Source organism: Leuciscus leuciscus, assembly GCF_965113295.1.
Source record: "Leuciscus leuciscus genome assembly, chromosome: 15".
NCBI lineage: Eukaryota > Metazoa > Chordata > Actinopteri > Cypriniformes > Leuciscidae > Leuciscus > Leuciscus leuciscus.
Window position 1 is genome coordinate 19,246,591 of NC_138739.1, and position 22,941 is coordinate 19,269,531.

General features: G+C 37.0%; 2 protein-coding genes and 1 long non-coding RNA gene across 3 annotated transcripts in view; 2 read left to right on the forward strand and 1 right to left on the reverse strand.

Annotated features, from left to right (window-relative positions):
• The window catches only part of LOC309475673 (uncharacterized protein), a 204,200-nt gene extending 197,303 nt beyond the window's left edge, over nucleotides 1-6,897 (reverse strand). Inside the window, exons 1-2 of the transcript XR_014197749.1 lie at nucleotides 5,864-6,897; nucleotides 4,376-4,690 (exon numbers count right to left, since the gene is read on the reverse strand). The gene's annotated coding sequence lies outside the window, so the exon portion shown is untranslated. The remainder of the gene's footprint in view (nucleotides 1-4,375; nucleotides 4,691-5,863) is intronic.
• The window catches only part of LOC309475586 (uncharacterized protein), a 388,909-nt gene that overhangs the window by 179,669 nt on the left and 186,299 nt on the right, over nucleotides 1-22,941 (forward strand). The gene's annotated exons all lie outside the window — the stretch shown is intronic.
• On the forward strand, nucleotides 19,503-22,748 carry LOC309475726. The gene is made up of 4 exons (XR_014197816.1): nucleotides 19,503-19,605; nucleotides 19,697-19,849; nucleotides 21,267-21,416; nucleotides 22,603-22,748. It is a non-coding gene; the product is annotated as an uncharacterized lncRNA (long non-coding RNA).

A 22,941-nucleotide genomic window follows, 5' to 3' on the forward strand; every position in this document is an offset into this window, starting at 1 on the left:
AAAAATCTAAATATAAAAGGATATTAAGGTATCTTAAAGGGTTAGTTCACCCAAAAATGAAAATGATGTCATTAATGACTCACCCTCATGTCGTTCCAAGCCCGTAAGACCTCCGTTCATCTTCGGAACACAGTTTAAGATATTTTAGATTTAGTCCGAGAGCTTTCTTTCCCTCCATTGAAAATGTATGTATGGTATACTGTCCATGTCCAGAAAAGGTAATACAGACATCATCAAAGTAGTCCTAGTGACTACAGTGGCTCAATCTTAAGTTTATAAAGCGACGAGAATACTTTTTGTGCGCAAAAAACAACAAAAATAACGACTTTATTCCACTATTAATTTCCTTCTCTCTGGGCCTCGAGTTTTTTCACGTAGTATAAATGCGTAGCGCATCTGTGTTGTACGTCACACGTAGGCTCACTATTGGCCGACGCTGGTCACGCATGTGTGTGATGCGTGTGTACAACACAGAAGTGCTATGCAGTTTTACTACGTGAACTCACTCGAGGCCCAGAGAGAAGGACATGAATAGTGGAATAAAGTCGTTATTTTTGTTTGTTTTTTTGCGCACAGAAAGTATTCTCGTCGCTTTATAAACTTAAGATTGAGCCACTGTAGTCACTAGGACTACTTTGATGATGTCTTTATTAGCTTTCTGGACATGGGCAGTATACCGTACATACATTTTCAACGGAGGGACAGAAAGCTCTCGGACTAAATCTAAAATATCTTAAACTGTGTTCCGAAGGTGAACGGAGGTCTTATGGGCTTGGAACGACATGAGGGTGAGTCATTAATGACATCATTTTCATTTTTGGGTGAACTAACCCTTTAAATAATTATTGAGTTACAGGCATGCAAACAAACACAAGAAGTCAAGTCAAGTCAAGTCAAGTTTATTTGTATAGCGCTTTTCACAATACAGATTGTATCAAAGCAGCTTCACAGTATTAAATTAAAATAATACAACAAAGTTTGTTTCAAGAGGAATTTATTGATTGATAAAATTAAATTAAATATCCCCAAAATATCCCCAACTGAGCAAGCCAAAGGCAACAGTGGCAAGGAACCGAAAAACTCCATCAAGTGACCTAATGGTGTCCTAAAACTCCATCAGGTGACCTAATGGAGAAAAAAAACCTTGGGAGAACCCAGGCTCAGTCGGGGGCCAGTTCTCCTCTGGCATTTATGAGCTAGAGGCCGGATTGTAGTTTGAACTGTGGGATTATATGAATGCCTGGCTGAAGAGATGCGACTTTAATCTAGTTTTAAACTGGGAGAGCGAGTCTGAGCAACGAACAGTATCAGGAAGACTATTCCAGAGTTTTGGAGCCAAATGTGAAAATGCTCTCCCTCCTTTGGTGGTTCTGGATATCCTAGGTATGACCAAAAGCCTTGAATTTAGTGATCTTAACGAGCGCAATGGATTATAGGGCGATAGAAGATCCATTAAATAGACTGGAGCTAAGCCGTTTAGGGCTTTATAAGTCAGTAGCAATACCTTGTAATTAATACGGAACTTTATAGGTAACCAATGCAGTGATGATAAAATCGGTGTTATATGATCATATTTTCTTGATCTCGTAAGAACTCTAGCGGCGGCATTTTGGACTAACTGTAGCTTGTTTATTGAGGATGCAGGACAACCAGCTAATAAAGCATTACAGTAATCCAGTCTCGAGGTCATGAATGCATGAACTAACTTTTCTGCATCAGATACTGATAGCATATTACGTAGCTTAGCAATGTTTCTAAGGTGGAAAAAGGCTGTTTTTGTAACACATGAAATATGATTTTCAAAAGACAGGTTGCAATCGAGTATAACACCCAGGTCTTTTACTGTAGAGGATAAAGTAACAGGACATCCTATGATGTTAAAGTTGTATTGTGTGAGGTTTTGTGGGCGGTTTTTTGAACCGATAAGTATTACCTCTGTCTTGTCTGGATTTAATAAAAGAAAATTACGCGTCATCCAATCTTTTATATCTCTAACACACTCTGTCAATTTGGAAAAAGAAGTGTTTTTTCCCATTTTTGAACTGTCACTGTTGGCATACCTATAATGAAACAAAGACTGCTAAAGTCAACGGATTTTACTAATAGACTTACCAATCTCTGTGTAAAAATAAAATAATGATTCTGACATCTTTCTGAAGTAATTTATACCCCCTGTAATCTGGCTCCAAATATCAGGGTGAAATTTATTATTTTGCCCCTCAAAGCAGCAAGTTACTCAGTAAATATACATTCTTGACATTTACTATGTTGTCTTTCTTCTTCATTTATGTATTTCTTTCACCAGAAAAAAAATGATATTATATATATTTTTTAGCCAGGTTTTTCTGGTTGAGTTGATACGGAATGACCCACCTAGCATTACTTCATCTTTGTTAGGTTGAGTTCATTAAAGTTAATTATGCATTTAATTAAAATGCATATCCTGCCCTGCTGTACTTTCAGTGAATTGCACTTGAATGTTTTTGTAAGTTATTTTGCTCTGATGTCATCAAAGAAATTGATGAAATATTTGTAATGACCCTGGATCTGTAATTCACCCATGTCATACAGAGTTTGGCTAATCACAGTTATTTTATTCATTGTGAAATGTTGCATACTGCTGTAATATCTGTGTATTCTCCTGTAAGAGCACAATGGATCAGACATACACTGATGCTCATGACACTTGGAAGAAGTGTATTTAATAATAAACTATTTCAGTTCTATAATATGTGTGTTTCTTTTGCCCCTTGTGTGGGAGGTAATAATTGTGACCCTGGACCACAAAACCAGTCTTATGTGTAATTTTTTTTAAATTGAGATTTATACATCATATGAAAGCTGAATACATAATCTTTCCATTGATATTAGGTTTGTTAGGATATGACAATATTTGGCCTAGATACAACTATTTGAAAATCTGGAAACTGAGGGTGCAGAAAAAACGAAATATTGAGAAAATCGCCTTTAAAGTTGTCCATTTCTATAGGCGATTGTGCTGCATCCACTCACAAAAATATATTTTTAATATATTTAAGGTGGGAAATTTACAAAATATCTTCATGGATCATGATCTTTACTTAATATCCTGATGATTTTTGGCATAAAAGAAAAATCGATAATTTTTACCCATACAATGTTTTGTTTGGCTATTGCCACAAATATACACGTGCGACTTAAAGGAGAAGTTCACTTTTAAAAAAACTTTTGCTGATAATTTACTCACCCCCATGTCATCCAAGATGTCCATGTCTTTCTTTCTTCAGTCGAAAAGAAATTAAGGTTTTTGATGAAAACATTCCAGGATTTTTTCACATATTATGGATTCCATTGGGACCCAAACGGTTCAAGGTCCAAATGACAGTTTCATTGCCGCTTCAAAGGGCTTTAAACGATACCAGACGATGAATAAGGGTCTTATCTAGCGAAACGATCGGTCATTTCAAAAATAAAATAAAAAGTTGACGTTTTATAAGCACAAATGTTCGGCTTGCTCTGTTCTGTGATGCGCGTTCGTGACGTCACGTAATACGCAATTACGTTGAAAAGGTCACGCTTGAAAAATTGAAGAAAATGTTCTTTTTGGCTTTTTAATATTAAAACACTCAGGATGCGCACACGAAATGGGCATTTTAAACGATAAACTGACACAAATACATTTGAAAATGTTTATATGGTCCTCCTTCCGCACATTTGTAAACACATCAAACTTGACCTTTTCAACGTAATTGCGTATTACGTGACGTCACGAACGCGCATCACAGAACAGAGCAAGGCGAACATTTGTGCTTATAAAACGTCAACTTTTTATTTTATTTTTGAAATGACCGATCGTTTCGCTAGATAAGACCCTTATTCATCGTCTGGTATCGTTTAAAGCCCTTTGAAGCGGCAATGAAACTGTCATTTGGACCTTGAACCGTTTGGGTCCCAATGGAATCCATAATATGTGGAAAAATCCTGGAATGTTTTCATCAAAAACCTTAATTTCTTTTCGACTGAAGAAAGAAAGACATGGACATCTTGGATGACATGGGGGTGAGTAAATTATCAGCAAAAGTTTTTTCAAAAGTGAACTTCTCCTTTAAGACTGGTTTTGTGATCCAGGGTCACATATAATGTGAACAAATTACAAATGGACCTGGTTGTTTTTCATGGACTGGACAGCTACTGTTTGGTGATTTTGATTATTTTGTTTAATAAATACTGTAAATGCTAGAATAAGGTAAAAAAATAATAATAATTAAACTGCATCTGAAATGTATCTTCAAGATTTCTAATAAATAATCTTCAAATAGCATTGTGGGTTATGACAATAATTATGTACATTTTAAATATAACGATGACAGAAGAAAACACGTTGAATTATGCTCACCATCAACAGTAACATTGAATCTCTTGATAAACTGCTTCTTCCTAATAATGGTTCTTAGTTGATAAAGTCCAGAGTCTGTGGTTCTGATGTCACTGATGGTCAGAGATCCAGTCTGATCCAGTTTCAGTCTGTCTCTGAATCTCTCATCATTATAATATCTAGTAATGTTCATGATCACTCTAGCGATGCGAATGTTTTCAAACCTCCACACGATCTCTTCATCTCTCTGTATGTCTGTAAGATCAGGGTTTAGAGTGACAGAATCTCCCTCCATCACTGACACTGACTTCACTGCATCTGTGTCACCAAACACACCTGGAGAAACAAGAGGAACAGTTCATCAGACACAGATAAAGTAATTTTAGTCAATTAAACAATTGTTTAACTTTCTGTTTATTTATTTATTTATTTTTACAGCTGTCTTACAGCTTATTTAATTCAGTAGTGAATCAAACATTGGAAATGGGATCTCAATGGAATATAGTAAGAAATAAAAGTATACTACAGCATTTGTTTTGGTGAACTTAATAGCATTAAAAATAACTAATTAAAATAAGCTAAAACAACTAAAAATCAAGATATTTCTCATTTGAATTCTCCTCCTCAACTTGGATAAGTAGCCTCATTTTAGAAGTGTGATTTCGAGAAGATTTTCTGAAGAACATTCAGCTCTTAAATCTGAAATTTATGGAGACCTCAGAGAGCCACTGACTACCTAATAATCTTAGCTTTCAATTGTTGTATATATATCAGGACATTTTAAGTATGAAATATTTAATGATGGATATAAAGTGTTTCACCAGGAAGGGGACTAAATATTTCTGTCAATCATGCACCAAAACAGTGATCAAAAACCGGAATTCATACTTCTAATATCAAAGATAGCATCTTTATCTAAAATTGAAACAAAAACTGACATGAAAAAGAAACTTAGCTATAGATTAAATTTGTCAATAAATATATACGATTTTTACTTACCGACAAGATGCCATATGCAGAATAAAAGTATAATGTTAACCATTTTCTTCTCTAAATGTTTTAAGTAACAACACACTCTTAGTCAGAACTAAACAATGCAAGTGTGGTATTAAAACCAATTACAGATCTCATAAAAAAATTGTCTAAACTGTCTTATGTTAACTGGAGGTGGAGATTTGTGGTTAATTAGAGGCATGAGTGGGTGTGTAAGTGTCAGTTTGTGAAGTTAAAACCAGTGTAGGCTAAAAAAGAAAAGAAAAAACACACCCACAATTCTTTACTAGTCTAATTAAACGTAGTAACAAACAAACAAACAAAACAAACAAAACATTTAGTCAGAATGCAGATATTTTTTAATGGACATCAATGCGTGTGTGAGGTAGTAATCTGACACATTGGGTTGTGGAACGCTGCTCTGATGCGAACATTTGTTATATTAATAGCAAATTCGTTATTATATAAGTAGTCACGTGATTATACACACGCATTGTGAAAGTAATATTGTCTTACTATTATTATAAATATTATCGTCCAGCTGCAGTTGTTAACCTGTTAAGCTGCAACGCCACTTTTGAAAAATCCCCAGAAATGACATACCCAAACTGAAACACATACAGTTCATGAACCCTTTGCACTAAAAGCACAAGTATGATCTCATTTGAAAGCTGACACCTGGTAGTTTATTGTAAATGTAGAATTAATTATTGTCATAATGAAAATAATTTTTTTAAATAGCTTCAAAGTTTTGTAAAGTTATTAGAAATTTATTTTTATGAAACATCTTCATGAAAATAAAATTGAAGTTGGCCCTGGAGCAATCTAGAAATGCACTGCAGCTAAAGCCATATGTGTGACCATGTTATATTTAAAATCTGAAAATGATAAGTCTAAAACTCTGTATTTAGTTAAATGTTTTTCAAGATCATGTCAAATGATTTTATTTTGATTAGACTCTAAAAATGCTACTGATGTTTGGTCATCATCTAAGTCATCTATTCAGTCTATTGTCTCTATTGTTTTGTGGTGCAAACGAGCCCCATTCAGTCTCAGTCTCCCCAGTACACATTCACACACCTCTCCAGCCTGGTTATGGATCTAAATATGCATATCTTTTGTCTGCATTATAGTTACTAACGACTGGCTATTCACAGGCTATTCATAGGGTTTCAGTCCCTAATTTATTTGATCAAAGTTCTCACTTACATTTGAAACTGTATCAAATGCACTAAAACATTTCAGAAAAGCATTACTATTTAGAAAAAAAACCATAAAAGAATAACTTCTAGGTGACAGGTGCACCTGAGCTAGCTAGCATGTTAGCTTAGCACACCATCAATACACGACCATTTATGAGATTAAAACTATGTTTGTGCTTCAAACTTATTTCATAACTCAAGTCGAGTGTTTTAAATAATCTTCTGTGATCTAATTTGGCTTCAGATAAAAAAAAATCAGAAAGAAAATATATTATTTATAGTATGCACGATGATAAAGTCTATATCGATTAGCATTACATTATAAATATAATCTATTATTATAAAAATACCTGGGATTGCTTGAAGAACACTCAAATATCAAATATCATTTGCAATCATGTTTATTGTCTTCAAAACGTCTATATCTGCATATTACAGCGATCTCTGTGTTAGCTTTGTGTGTAGCTGCTATCAGTGACGTCCTTGAAGGTCACATGATTATGTCTCTTCTTCATGTTCCATATATGGAGTATTTTTGTGCATATAGCGCCCTCAGGCTATTGGTATGAATTGAAAACACAGCACATCTCAGTAAGAAGCGCTCATAATGATTACATCGACGCATTTGGGTATAAATTCAAGAAATATTATTCCTGTCTATAGAAATATGATGTATATCTATGAGAATATATCAATATTTCTCCAAGTCTGCACATTTTTGAGCTAAAAGCCCTGAGGGACGTTGTTTTGTATAGCACTGTCATGACAACAGCACGGAGTTTTTTTTTCTGAATGGACCAGCTGACGCTCATAAATCATATTAAAGGGATCAACGCATTTTTTCATTTCATAACTCCTGACACAAATTAAGACATAACTGTCACTATAAGTTTCTCAGAATACAATAGTTGTCAAATACTGAAACTTGAATCTTATATCTTTTTAATGATGTATAGTTTGTCAAGGTAAAACATTTAATCTGATAGTAACTTTGAACTAAATAAATAAAAAAAATGCTTCAGTGCGCCGACGCACTGGTGCTGCTTAACAGGATCTGCACCATAAACTGGTTTGTTAGTAAACGCAGATGATGATGAAGATGAAGATGATGTTCGATTCCATCAGTCGGCACTTCGTAATGTTTTAATCCCAAATTAGATGTGTAAAGGTAGAAGACACACGGTTGAACAGCATTAACCCGTTTCACATTTCTTCATTTCATCTGTTCTTGTAAAACATTTTCACGTTGACACTACTTCATCTTAAAGGCGTCATATAATGGTACATGCACTTTTACAAGTTGATTGCACTGAAATGTCTGTTGGCAGTGCCTGTACACAACCATCCTATCATGATTAAAATCCATCCAGTGGTTTTGTTTTAATCTCCTTATATGTTTGACCATCTCTGAAATCAAGCCGTTCGATATTGTGACGTCATAAGATCGTACGCCCCTCCCGCGATTGTGATTGACAGCCGTGCTTCAACACAAGACCCGCCCTGAGCAAGCTGTGACAGCCGTCGTCATAGTAGTCCGCCATTGTTGATATGCTGGAGTAGAATGGCGTCTACACGATTGTGGTGTTCTGTTCTTAGATGTAATAAGGAACACAGCAGTCATTTGGATGTTCCTAAATCCAAGCCGTTGAAGAAGCAGTGGCTGAGTTTTGTTTTTGAAGCGATATGCCCAAAGGATTGACGCGGGGATTCCCTCACGGGGATTCCCGTCTGTGCTTTCATGTTTACGCTAATCATTTCACACCAGACAGCTTTACAAACGAGAAAAAACGGATCGGTACCAACGTGTTACTGCTGAACCTCCAGAAGATGTGAGTGTAATGTTTTATTAACCTTTATATTAGTATTTATATTAATCTTTGCGAAATTTGCAAACCTTGCTGCAGGCTTCACGATGAATGCATCTAAGGTTTACACTCAGGGTACATTACAGCATGTTTTCTATGTACGACGTTCTCAATATAATTCATAATCCCACGTTTATAATGAACAACGCGTGGTTATTGTGTTACAAACGGTGTCCGCACAGAACAGAGGGGCGGGGTGAGCAAAGCTCATTATCATTTAAAGACACATGCACTGAAACGGCGTGCTGAAAACAGAGCTGTTTTTGACCAGCTAAAATTAGTGTTTTCTTACAATACTAATGAGAATTTTTAATTAAAGTATATTACAAACTTTTAATTTAGACCCTAAAGAATCATATTAGCTTGTACAAAAATGGCATTATATGACCCCTTTAAGAATTCACTGAGATCGCCCCCTAGCGTAGAGCTCCGCAATTAGAATTCTTTATGGCAACTTAAAAGTTCCCAGTGTTACTCGTCGTAATTTCATTTTACTAGTAATAATTAAATTAGAGAGCTCTATAATTCAGGTATACTCATAACAATTACAAATAGAGAGCTCTCTAATTCAATTCTTACTAGTAAAAATGCAATTGCAGAGCTAATTGTAGAGCTTTCTAATTCTACTTTACATTTAATAATAATTTAGATAGCAGATGCTTTTATCCAAAGCAACTTACAAATAAAAGCAATTAAACTAACAATAGGGCAACAATATGCAAGTGTGCGAGTGTGTGTGGTAATGTCAGAGGGATGAATGGATATTAGAAGCAGTTCAGTTAATTGAAAGAAAACAAGTTGACAAAAAGATTGAATCCAATATTGGATGATGATATAGCATAACTAGTGATTTATAAGCTATGTTTTGTATTCATTATTGACCGGGAACACCACAGGTGTTTTGTACACAACACAAGGGTTAATATGTGTTGATAAATCACATTCAGTTAATGTGAAGAGCTAATGTCAGGGCCAATGGTTGTATCATTTTTTAGCCATGACAGAGCCCGTCTACGGAGAGCCTGCCCACTCCCTATTAAGTCCTATTGTACCGAATTTTGGTTGTAGTTCCACCAGAGTTCCACTGGGGGCGATGGCCCATGAGTGCAAAATGAATGGGAGTCTATGGGGCTAGACGGCTAAATTTGTCTCTTTCACCCGATTGCCGTAGAGAAATCTCAGATTTGATTGTAGGTTTTGCAAGTTTCAACATGGGTTATAGGTCCTATAGGTTATAGGTTACTTATGTCCTTTCGATTTCTTACAGGTTGAGTTGTTGTTGCCCATAACACGCTAGCATTCTGCTGATGAATGCTGATTGGTCAGTGAAGGACTGATTACGACCAGAGATACCGCTTGATGGCATCGTGGCATCCGAAGCGGGACCAGAAACAAACAAAACAAAAACTCTTCTAGCACGTGTATTTACCTGTGTCAGCTGTGTTGTCGATGCCTCGAAGAGAAAAGAAAGTGCCGAGCGCGAAAGCACCAAAGTGACTGAAGGATTGCCGTAAAGCAGTATCTCTGGTCGTACGATGTGTTTGACGTCACTGACACTTTAAAATACTTTTTACAGCAAATAAGTGATTCTAAAAAATCTAACACCCAGCAATGTGTAATTTCTTTGCATCTCCTTTCGAATACAACATTCAAATTACTAGACAAAAAATTATATCCTGAGAAAAGTGGATTTTGATGGATATAGCGCCATAGACCTCCATTCATTCTGCACTCGTCCTGTGAGCGCCCTCATATGGAATCAGAGTGGAACTGCAACCAGTTCAGAAGCCGGAAGTTTACTGAGAGTGAAACTTCTCGCCTTATTAGACATTCTCTGGCCATGATATCAGCTGTAATTTTGACTTACTGTTTTCCAAAACAGAATCATGTTTATTTGGCACCAGCTGCAGTTAATGTTGACTTTTTAGATTTTCTTTATCAAGCTATCATTGCAGAACCTGTGTTCACCTAATGCTGCAGGAGTGTGGTGGGGTGCAAGGTCTGTATTGATCAATGGATGGAGAACTCAAGGCAGTGCCATAATATGCAGATCTGAAGATTTTGTCATCACAGAAGTTGCAGGCATATAGTGTTCTTGAAGTCACTACGAGGTATGTGTAAAACCACTTCCTGTGCATTGTGCATTTTTCCACTTCCTGCAATAACATCTAATGATCTAATGTTCTTGAGTTTTTTGGAATTCTGTGTAAAACAATATGCATTATTTTCCACTACCTGCAATAACATTTGTTCAGTTATTTTCAAGCAGGGTAATCGCAAATGGGATAGTTTTACAAGAAAGACATCTTCAAAAGTTCAAAAACATTGCAGTTTTATTTGCATGTGTTGCGGGGATATAAAGTTCCTGCAAAAGTTTTTGCAGATTATTTTTCCATTGTACTTACTGACCTACAAATCTGCATAGGCAAATTCATTTAACACCCAGCCAGTCCTGAACCTGGAGGATCATGTCCTGCAGAGTTCAGCTCCAACCAGTTCCAACACACTGTCCTGGACATTACTAGAAATCCCGAAGACCTTAGCTGGTTCAGGTGTGTTTAATTAGCTGAACTTTGCAGGACATTGGCCCTGACATTAGCTCTTCACATTAACTGAATGTGATTTATCAACACCTAGTACATCTTAAAACAGAGCTCATGATAAATAAAAGTTCAAGATGGGCAAACATTAAATGCATAAACCAGTGTGAATAACAATATCTTAAAATAAATTAGAGAGCGGCAATGTAGGGCTAAAGAGCCTGAATAGAAAGTTTTAAGTAGTTGTACAGCTTAAAGCTTGTTCTCATACACAGTTATGGCCCATTTATGAATGCAATTCATGCATTTATTTTGTCATGAAACTGATGCAAAAAGAGAAAAAGAGTAGACTGAAAAATGTTCTTATCCTGTCGACTCTATGGACAGCATTAAGTATTACGGCCTTCATTGTTCAGTTATGTAAGTCAATGGTATTTTTTGGGAAAGTAGTCTGACCAGTAAGAAAAGATATAAGCGAGTCAGACCAGTCTGAAGGTCTGAGCCGAGTTTTGTGAAGCATTATAGGTGGAGTCAGTTACTCTCATAATAATAATAAATAATAAATTAATGTTTAAATATATAATGGGTTTCTCAAGCCAACATAAAGCAACATTAACCAATTTAGTATGTAATAAAATTGTGTTAGTTTTATAATATTAAATTAATAAAATTTTAAAGCATGCTATGCTCTTCAACCAAAGGGATTTTAATTATCCCAAATCCTGCAAATTTTTTGTCAGTATTATGTTATGTTCACTGATTCTAGCTTCTCGCTTTTTTGCCTTTTTCTTTTCATGTGAACTAAGTAGGAAAAACACGCTTGTACATTCATAAATTTAAACTTATGAATTTATGAATGAATTTAAACTTTAACTAGTGACCGCGACCAGAGAATGTCTAATAAGGGGATAACTTCCACTCTCAGTAAACTTCCGGCTTCGGAACTGGTTGCAGTTCCACTCTGGTTCCATATGAGGGCGCTCACAAGACGAGTGCAGAATGAATGGAGGTCTATGGAGCTATACCCCTCAAAATCCACTTTTCTCAGGATATAACTTTTTAGTAATTTGAATGTTGTATTCGAAAGATGCAAAGAAATTACACATTGCTGGGTGTTAGATTTTTTAGAGTCCACGATGCCATCAAGCGGTATCTCTGGTCGTAATCAGTCCTTCACTGACCAATCAGCATTCATTAGCAGAATGCTAGCATGTTATGCGCAACAACAACTCACCTGTAAGAAATTGAAAGGACATAAGTACTCGTTCATTCAGCTTTCGACCTATAACCCATGTTGAAACTTGCAAAACCTACAATCAAATCTGAGATTTCTCAACGGCAATCGGGTGAAAGAGACAAATTTAGCCGTCTAGCTTCATAGACTCCCATTCATTTTGCACTCATGGGCGATCGCCCCCAGTGGAACTCTGGTGGAACTACAACCAAAATTCGGTACAATAGGACGAACCACAAACATTTATTTATTTGGATTTAATATTTTAATCATTCCATGTCATTTTTCAATGTCAATCTTTTTACTATTTACCTGTTTATGCCCAAAATGCTTAATTAATATTCAAAGTATTTTATTCTCCTCTACGCTGTGTAGGTTACTGTTTAAGATGAATTAAATAGCCTATAGCCCTGGGCTATTCAATTGGCGGCCCGCCAATACTCTCCATCCGGCCCGACGGCACCAACCTCCCTCCTCCTCTTTTCCTGGCGGTGCGGCTAATTTAGTTTGATACTTGCTCCGACTGACCCGAGAAACGTTTTACGTGCGAATATTTCAGCAGTTATTATATGTGTCCCGAATTTATGTCGACTCAGGGGCGGATCTAGAAAAATATTTATGGGGTGGCGAGAGGGGGGCAGGCATTTTTGAGGGGTGGCAACATATGGCAGACGTATACTGAATTTAATCACAGTTAAATTGGCCATAACTTTTAATTCGTTGTTGCCAATAGGGATGGGTATCGTTAAGGTTTTTATGGTATTACTACTCTTACCGATACTCCTTATCGATCCGGTAGCCTACTTTATCGGTTCTTTTTGTTATATAAAAAAAAAAGGGGGAAAAAATTATTTAGAACACAATTAATATTGCTTAATATTTTGAAATGTAAAATAAATATCTATAGCAAAAGAAAAAGCAATGCTTTAACAAAACAAATAAAACATGCATGTTATGCAGAAGGGTGCAGGCTTTTGTGTTTTATATTCAGAAGACATAGGACACCAAAAACAAAGTACAAACACATGGTCAAACAAAAAAAAAAGTATACAATTAAACAAATATACAAATTATATACCCAGTGCTTTAATTTCAGTAATGTCTACTGACATTACTGTTCAGGAGTAACATGGGCTAAAAAGTTTAGCAACAGTATAGACTACATTTTACAACAATCACCGATCATGCAGATTCTGAGTTATGTTTGGGTTTTAGGGAGAAATGACAGCACACCGCTGTGAAGGGAAGGAAGTTGCGCTAGACAGAATGCAGCTTTAGTTTTTAATGGTATACCTCAAATACATTCTTTTTTTATAATCATTGGAAGCCAAAATCTAAATCTAAAATAAAAGTAGTTTAATATCAAAGAAATGTAACCATTTGAATGTTTAGTTCTGTCCTCAATAACAAATATAAAATCAGAAAGATTTATCACAATGCACACACCAGCTATGTTTAGACTACTTAATCCTATTGTATTTGTTATTTCCCCAGTTGTAACCTGGTTTCATTGCTGTGATATCTGAGAGAAATTGGATCTAATAGGACTGCTTAGCTAATCAAATGATCGATCGCCTAACTGGCACTGTATTGTGTGTTGTAAAGTAACGTCGGCCATCAGTAAACACAAACAATATTTTTTATTTTTTATTAAGCTGTTCTTGTCTTTACTAAAATCAAAATTAGGCTAATCAAAGTGCTCTTACAAATCACGAGGGAGCGATTTGACCGCTGATTTTGGCTAACGTAGCCTAATAGACTCGCTGTTTTTGCTGATGCTGAATCGTCTTTAGCATACAATACATTCATTACAAAAGTAACTTTAAGTTAAACGTGTGTTTAAACACCTGGGGAAACTCACTTCACCTTCAGAGGCTCTGGGGCAGCTCAGTCTCTCCAGTCGGGTTGCAGGGCCACCGCACCGCAGCAGACTCGCTGTGTGTGAGCCAGACTGAGCAAACGCCGCTCTGCACGTTTGTCGACTGAACCAGCGATAGGCTACCAATCATTCGTGAATGAATCATTCTTTTGGTTCGATTATTTCTAAACGCGCTTGCATAACTGTGCGTTCACACCGCCGCCGGCGAGCGTCAAAGTGGCCGGTCAGCAGCGGTCCAAAACTATTCGGATTCATTCGGACCGCTCCGTCACAGAATCATCTGAAGCGGTTTCTCGGTCAGTACAGTAACAACAAATAGTTGCGTTTCAGTTAGACAGAAACCTCTCTGTTACAAACCACAAATCACTCGATGATTTAACAAGTATTAAATCGGATGAAACAGCCTCAACATTCCCAACAAGACTGATGAGGAAAGCAGGAGAAACATTGTGGCATGAACGAAATTAGAACACTTTAAATCCCCTAATCACCCTTACAAACATTTACCATGAATGTTCTGTAGTAATTTACCATGGTTGGGCATAAATGTGCAATATTTATATTGAATACTATGTAGTAATAAATATAGTAAATATATTTACTATAATATTATACAGTATAGTAAATATAGTGATTTATATTGCATTAGATTTATTAGGTGGGTAGAGGAATATATAATTAATGTTTGTTATGAAATTATGTCAGTTTCTTTGTAAAGGTAGCCATACGTATAGTTTTTAACTTGTGTTTAGGCATTTTTTATACAGTGCGTGAGCCTGTGGTTATCAAGTCTCACTGTCAGAATATTTTCATTTAAGCATAACAATTATAAATAAAATAATTATCATTTCTCACCAACAGCTGCGAGTTTATATTATTTATTTATTTGTTCCAAGGAAAATAGTTGTACACAGCTGTAAATGATCAAGTTTTAATTTATTATGGGTTTATATATCTGCATACTGTTGGGTACCACATTTCCAAGTAAATACCATACTTTTCTAGGGTTACTTTAACTTATTTATTGAAACTGTTATGTTTCAATAAATAAGCTAAACCCCCAAACCAACCCACCGGCACACCTCAACTTTTCGATTTGATAATCCGGCCCGCGAATGAAGCTAATTGAATAGCCCTGCTATAGCCTATTTAACATCATTACAGGCACCTCGCTCATTTATTCATTCAACTATTTCAAAAGACTGGAATAAAGCACCAACAAACACAAGCAATCCTTTTTATTAGTCAAATTCATGTAAAAATGTAAACTCAGTAGGTATGAAATATCAGTAAGAAAAAAAAAAACCCCACTGTTAATGAGAAGAGGAGTATTCGATTTCTGCAGGTTAGTGGATGAATTTTATGAAATTTTATGAATATTAGTCAGAATTCACAGTTGGACAGAAAATATGTTCTCATGTAGGCCTATGTAAGTGCGCTGAACCCTCTAACCGGAAATTCCCGATATAATAATAATAATAATAATAATTCGTTACATTTATATAGCGCTTTTTCTGAGACCTCAAAGCGCTTTACATACTGTAGAAGGGGGGAATCTCCTCAACCACCACCAATGTGCAGCATCCACCTGGATGATGCGACGGCAGCCATATTGCGCCAGAACGCTCACCACACACCAGCTTACTGGTGGAGAGGAGACAGAGCAATGAAGCCAATCAGTATATGGGGATGATTAGGAGGCCACGATGGACAGAGGCCAAGGGGCAAATTTGGTTACACCCCTACTCTTTTTCGAAGGGCATCCTGGGATTTTTAATGACCACAGAGAGTCAGGACCTCGGTTTAACGTCTCATCCGAAGGACGGTGCTCTTTGACAGTATAGTGTCCCCGTCACTATACTGGGGCATTAGGACCCACACAGACCACAGGGTGAGCACCCCCTGCTGGCCTCACTAACACCTCTTCCAGCAGCAACCTGGTTTTCTCAGGAGGTCTCCCATCCAGGTACTAACCAGGCTCAACCCTGCTTAGCTTCAGTGGGCAACCAGTCTTGGGCTACAGGGTGATATGGCTTGCTGGCGATATGTGAGTCATTCTAGAATTGGGGATACATTTCGAGTCTCCCTGATAAACCTTCTTTTATTTAGATAATAAAAAAAACGTTTTTGAATCAATTTTGAATAATAACACAAATTCTATTACACTATCACTAAAAATAATGCTTTATGTAGGGGAGAGCGGGGCACAACCTAACGCTTTTTGACTTTCTCAGTTTGTGTAAATCTACTTATGGTTCAGAGTATTTATTTTTTCCCACATTCATTTCCCACATAGTTGTTTTATTAATACAGTATATACTTTTTTCTTGACATACCCCGAAAGAATGGAAGTGAAATGTGACAACATGCCCCATAGGTGGGGTACATTGTAACATGTGTGGGGCACATTGTAACATAACATATGACAGCTTAAAATGTTATCTGATCTAATAAAAAAATATATACAAAACAAACTAAAATATTTTCTAAATAAAATACAATAAAAAAACGGCAACTTTTTATAATATAAACAAATTTTTGAGTTGACTACGAACATGAAAACACAGCTATAAAACATAGTTCAAAACAAATAAATAATTAGTCATTTCTGAACATTGACTCTCAGTCTTTATTCACCTTTTTCTCACGTTTTCCCAATAAAATTAATAAAAGTAGGCTATTCATGGGTTTCATCAGGTCCCTTTCCACAGGTGTATTAATCAAGCACAATGCAGTCTGCATTCATAATCTAGGTGCTTGATTTTATACACCTGTGGAAAGGGACCTGATGAAACCCATGAATAGAATATAATGGCATATTTCTAATAGGGCACATTGTAACGCAGTGTTACAACATGCCCCCGCCTGCACAACTGGGGTTTAAACCCTGCTAGTGTCTTCTGCTAGTTAGCGAAGCATTAAATAACTATCTCAACTGTTAAATAACATCTTGGAGATTAAAATAATATCAGATTTGTCTTATTTTAAATAAACAAAAAAAATACGAGATGAAAAATGTACTTAATGTAGCAATACGTGGCCGTCTAGTAATGACTACGCCACCCCGAATTACCGTCTATTTTTTTCAACGTGATTGTTGTTTTTTTACCCAGATGTTGTTGTTTTTTTACCCAGATGGTGTCTTGACACGGAGTCTAAATGTACCGTATAAGAAGGGCTGTGCAGATATCAGCCGCCTGGCTACAGCGATGTGAACCGTCAATGCAGGGCTCCAGACTAACTTTTCCACGAGGGAGAGAGAGCAAGACAGCGCTTAGTTTGGAGACGGTGAAGTCTTGTTTACACTTTCGCCTGGCTCCGAAGAGAGAGGGAGTGCGCGCACGCGACCGGCTCTCTCTCTCTCTCTCTCTCTCTCTCTCTCTGCTCGTTCTTTCAGTTAAACATGCGCCCAGTTCATCTACATTACTCACCGATCAAATAAGACTTTGGCGGGCGCTAAAACAAGTTCAATGCAGGAGAATTCATGCGTGAATTTAACTGAGTAGTACATGACCATGCACTCGCACAAATGCGACCACATAAAATTTTAACTCGCACATTATAACAAAATAATTGTATGCTTCCAGAGACTTTCTTCCTCTTAATTCGTCAAAAGTGTACGCACTAACGGTGTGGATGAGATACTTGGCAATGTCCATTTCCTCAATATCGGGGTACGCCGCAGGATTACATAACAGTCCTCTTTCGACATTGTGTAAGGATCCTTTCCATCGATATAACTCAATTTCTCATCATATCTTGCCTTGCAAACATCGTCTAATGTGTCCCTGTAAATAACCTTCACCTTGTTGCAGGTTTGGAGGAATTTGTCATCGTTATCTCAACACAAAAGAGTCAAAAATACTTTATATTAACTGGCTTTATATTAATGCAGCACTGTGAATGAGCCGTGTCTCCCAGTGGCTTACTGACAGCTTTGACACACAACATGGCGGCGCGCCGCAGAGGATAATGGGTAATTCGAGAAACGGAAACCCATCTATTGAATGGGGAAATATTAACTAAATGACTCCCACTGCACCGATTATTGACTGTCTCCGCCTCCTGATTCATAAATTCAACTTGAATTATCATGAAATAATTAAGTCTAATTTTAAAACAAATAAATTGTTTATATTTTATTCACTCCTTCTTTCACTGCAGCCGCCTCTCGTCTCGACTACATTTCAGGCGAGGCGCATTTTAAACAAGCCATTTCAACTTTATGCCATTAGCCTAAATGTCATCTCGTTATTACGGTAAACGACATGGTGTGAACGCAGCGTCCTTAATCAAACACACCTGAGCTAATCAGGGTCTTTAAGATTAGATTGCAAAAGCTGCAGCTAGGTTAGAGTTGTGCCAAACCTAGTAAGTTGTATCTATAAAAACGCGTAAAAAATGTAAAAAAAAATTTTTTAAAAGCACTTACAAACCTTCTACCTCAGTGCATTATCCAGCAGAGTCCATTGTGACATCGCAGGTCTCAGGATGACAGCTAGACTGTATTTCTCGTTGGTTGCTGTTTTATTGGGCTCTGTGTGTTGGAGTTTAGGAGACTCTGATCTAGTCAGAGGGTGAGATCTTTTAACATTATTAGAAAATATGTGAAGAAGTACCTATAGCAAAATTTTACTTAAAGTCCCCGTGAAATCAAAATTGACCCTATTTACTTTGTTAGCGCATATTACTAGTCTTGTGGTGAACAATTAATCCGTGCAAGTTAACACACAGAAAAAAATTGTTTGCTGTGGTAATCTTTAATCAAAGTCTGAAAAGTTACTTCCGGTCTGGAATGGCGGTCCCTCTCTGATGACGACGGCTTGGGTTGAAAAACGCTTAACCACTCCCCTCAAACCGTTAGTCTGTTATAAGCAGAGATGGAGAGGAGGAGCGCTAGAGTAAAACCCTGCCCTCTGTTCAATATTCCGTTTCACTGGGAAATACGTCACAACACTGGAGAAAAGTCGTTTGCAACTTCCGGTTCACGGGGACTTTAAGGCACCTCTTGGAACATTGTTTTATGTCGTCTATCTGGAAAGTTAAAGTGAAAATGTGATTGTCCAAAATTGGCTCCGATGTTCTTTGGACTGAGCTGCACATAAATGTCTGAATGCATTTTTGATATGTACTACAGTTCCTGAGAAATTTGTCTCCAAAGTTGACCTAGTCCGTATTTATTGCCTTATGTTAGTTGGCTTAGAAATGAACCAGGGGATAAGAAGTGCTGCAGCAGTGGATGTGGACATCATTGTACAGCTCCATATACAGGTATTTATATTTTATTATAAGTGTGTGGATCAGCTTTTTGTTTTAAATCAACATACAGGGAGTCATTCTGCATTCACTAATATGCTGTTATTGAAACGCATGAACCAAACACAGTGGAACCAAAGCCTGGAGTGTGTCCAGATAAAACCCTTGAAGTGGGAGTGGTAGGAGCGTGTGTCGAGTCGTGTTCCCATGACAGTGACTGTCCGAACGATGAGAAATGCTGCAGCAATGGATGCGGACATCAGTGTACAGCTCCATATACAGGTATTTATATTGGTGTGTGGATCAAGTTTTTTTCTTTCAAAACACAGTCATTCAATATTCACTGATATGCTGTTATGCAAACACATGATAGAGAAACCAAAGCCTGGAGTGTGTCCAAGCAAAAACATTGATATAGGAGTGGTAGGAGTGTGTGTCGAGTCATGTGTGAATGACAGTGACTGTCCGAACGATAAGAAATGCTGCAGCATTGGATGTGGACATCAGTGTATGGCTCCATATGCAGGTATTTTTTATTTTATTTTATTTTATTATTTAGTGCTGTCAACTTTTCTTTTCTTTTTTTCATGATTAAAAGTAACAGAAGTTTTTAATATATTTTATGTAGTAATTTCACAGTTTCCAAATTAATGATTGATTAACTTTTTTTAAAATTATTATTATTATAACAATTCCTGGAAAACCTGGCTTCTTGAGACTCTCTGATAGTTTGCTGTTAATGAAATGCTAAAGCCCGCTGTTGACGATTGGCTACAAGGTAGTCTGTGATGTCAGAAACACCAGCTATTTAAAGCTGCAGTCCGTAACTTTTTGGGGTTAAAAATTATCCAAAATAAATTTGTGCAAGACTGCAAGTACATAACCAGCCAGTGTTCAACACTATCTGCTTGCCTTAGCTTGATTCAAAACGGTAAGCTTGTAGTAATGTTTTTGTATTCCAGTGGTACTGGTGGATTTCCGCTGGAAATTCGAGCATGTCTTTGAGTCATTACATCACACCTGTACACATAAAGGAGTCTCGGCTAGTAGGCTATGTTGTGTCATTATGTCACATCTGTACACATAATGGAGTCTCGGCTAGTAGGCTATATTGCGTGTGATGTTGGAGGTGGAGATTTATAACGTTTTCTCACAGCACTTGATATAATTACTTATCAATTTGATGGCGGATCCAGAAAGGTTCAAATGACAATCACCAGTGACAACTGGAGATTCACCCGTTCTAAAACGCGAAAGACTTCAGAGAAAAAAAGAGACTGTGACTGTGCCCATGTGAAAACAAGGATAAATATCGGAAGGGCATCTAATGTAGTCACGCAATGCTGATGTTGTTAACATTAACAATTTGAGAACAAAGTATTATTTGCACGGTTTGACGTGATATAATAAGCGATTGTTAGATTTAATCTGTGCGATTTACTGCAATGCTTTTTTTTTTCTTTTTTTTTTTCTTTTTTTTTTTGGTCCGAACAAAAGTGGATGTTACTTGTTCAGACGACATTTTCTGGTGAAAATTCTTATGTTGGTCATGCTTCCAAAAAGTAGAATCTGTGATTGCGAATGACAGTATCCACACAGACGCCATGACTGACAGCCGCACATTCTCAAAACATTGGATTCATCGGCGCTGTGCCATGCCGAGGCACAACGCACGTAAAGTTGATAATTCCACAAATAACTGCAATTGCAGATTTCGAACAGAGATGGCGACAGAGGAAAAAAACTACGGACTGCAGCTTTAAATTAATTAATAAAAATAAAAAAACTGTGTATTTTAGACTGTCTTTGGTTCACTGCAGTTTTAAAGAGAATTAATTTTACGCCCCTCATTTTATTATGCATGTGTGGGTTATCATTTAATTTTTTTTATATTGAACCTTTTTTACAAATCCTTCATATGCTGTTATACAAACACATGACAGAGAAACCAAAGCCAGGAGTGTGTCCAAAAAAAAACCTTGACGTGGAAGTAGGAGCGTGTGTCGAGTCGTGTTCCCATGACAGTGACTGTCCTAATGATGAGAAATGCTGCAGCAATGGATGTGGACATCAGTGTACAGCTCCTTATATAGGTATTTATACTTTATTACATTTGTGTGTGGGTCGGCTTTTACAGAGCCTCTAAAGGGACATGGTTGTTTGAAAAATATGGGATGGGGTAACAATTATTTTCCAAAACCTTTTTCTCTTGCAAGACCTGTTGTGTGTTTGACAAACACTTCCTGTTTAATGTCCCGCTGGCAATCTTTCAGACAGGTCTGTATGTTAATAGTGAAGCGGTTCCATTGTTCAGTAAAATTGGCAATATATTTACAGATTCGAACTTCCCAGATCAATAACTTGTGAGCTAAACGTTAACTCAAATGACACCTCGTTCCAATCATAGCAACGTAGAAAAATGAGCTACAACCCTAACTTTCCTTAAATGAGCTTTATAATCAATTGATCTCTATGAACAGGCAGCTGAGAGACCAGTCGGAAGGGACAGTCCTTCAGATTAGTCTCTGTCGCCTGCTCAAAGAGATATTTATAAGGCTCATTTTGAGGAATTGGGTTGAAGCTCATTGTCTATGTAACTAGTATGATTGAAAAGGTGTCGTGTTTTAACGTTTAGCTCACGAATGTATTGATCCAGAAAGTTTGAACTGTAAATATATTGCCAACTTACTGAACAATGGATCCCTTCACTGTTAATGTATGGAGCGGTCTGAACCCCTGTTTGTTTGAACTGGCAACAATTCTGAGAGAATGCCAAAGGTTGTTTTTTTTGCCACCCATTTTTTTCCACCACCTTGCCCTAGGGCAGTGTTTCTCAGACTCGGTCCTGGAGGGCCACTGTCCTGCACAGTTTAGCTCCAACCCTGATCAAACACACCTGAGCAAGCTAATCAATGTCTTCAGGATCACTAGAAACTCACAGCTAGGTGTGTTTGATCAGGGTTGGAGCTAAACTGTGCAGGACAGTGGCCCTCCAGGACCGAGTCTGAGAAACCCTGCCCTAGGGGCTCTGAAGATATATGTATGTGCAGTGCAAAGTACCTGAATTTAGCCCATATCATTTCAAGATTGTGCTTTACAAAATAAAGATTCATAATACTTAGAATACAACTTGCTCCAAGTAAAACCTGTTCATGCTTTGATTTTTGTGCTGTATTTCTGAAATTGAATGACGCTAAATGCACTGACTAAAGCTGAATATTTGTATCCATGCAGTGACGCCTGGTAAATGTTTTGCACCTTTTTTGTGCCCAAAACCAGATAAATGATGGCCAATGTCCCGCCAGGCAGAAGTGTTGCCCAACCACCTGTGGCCATGTTTGCAGTTTCCAGTGCTGGTTTAACCATCGAAAAGAGTCCTCTGAGATTAATTTTTGCATACCATACTTGAGGACTTTTATTTTACACCAAATAAATAGTAAAACTTTCTTCGTTTTAGTTTTTTTGTTTTTGTAAACCATTTTTCTACAGGAGTTTGGCAGCAAAAGTGTACTTAAGCTAAAGGCTTTTTTTTTTGTTTTGTTTTTTGTTTTTAGTTTAATAGTTTATTGTACATCACACAAAAGATGAAGCGTCAGTTTTACTTCATAAAATCACCTT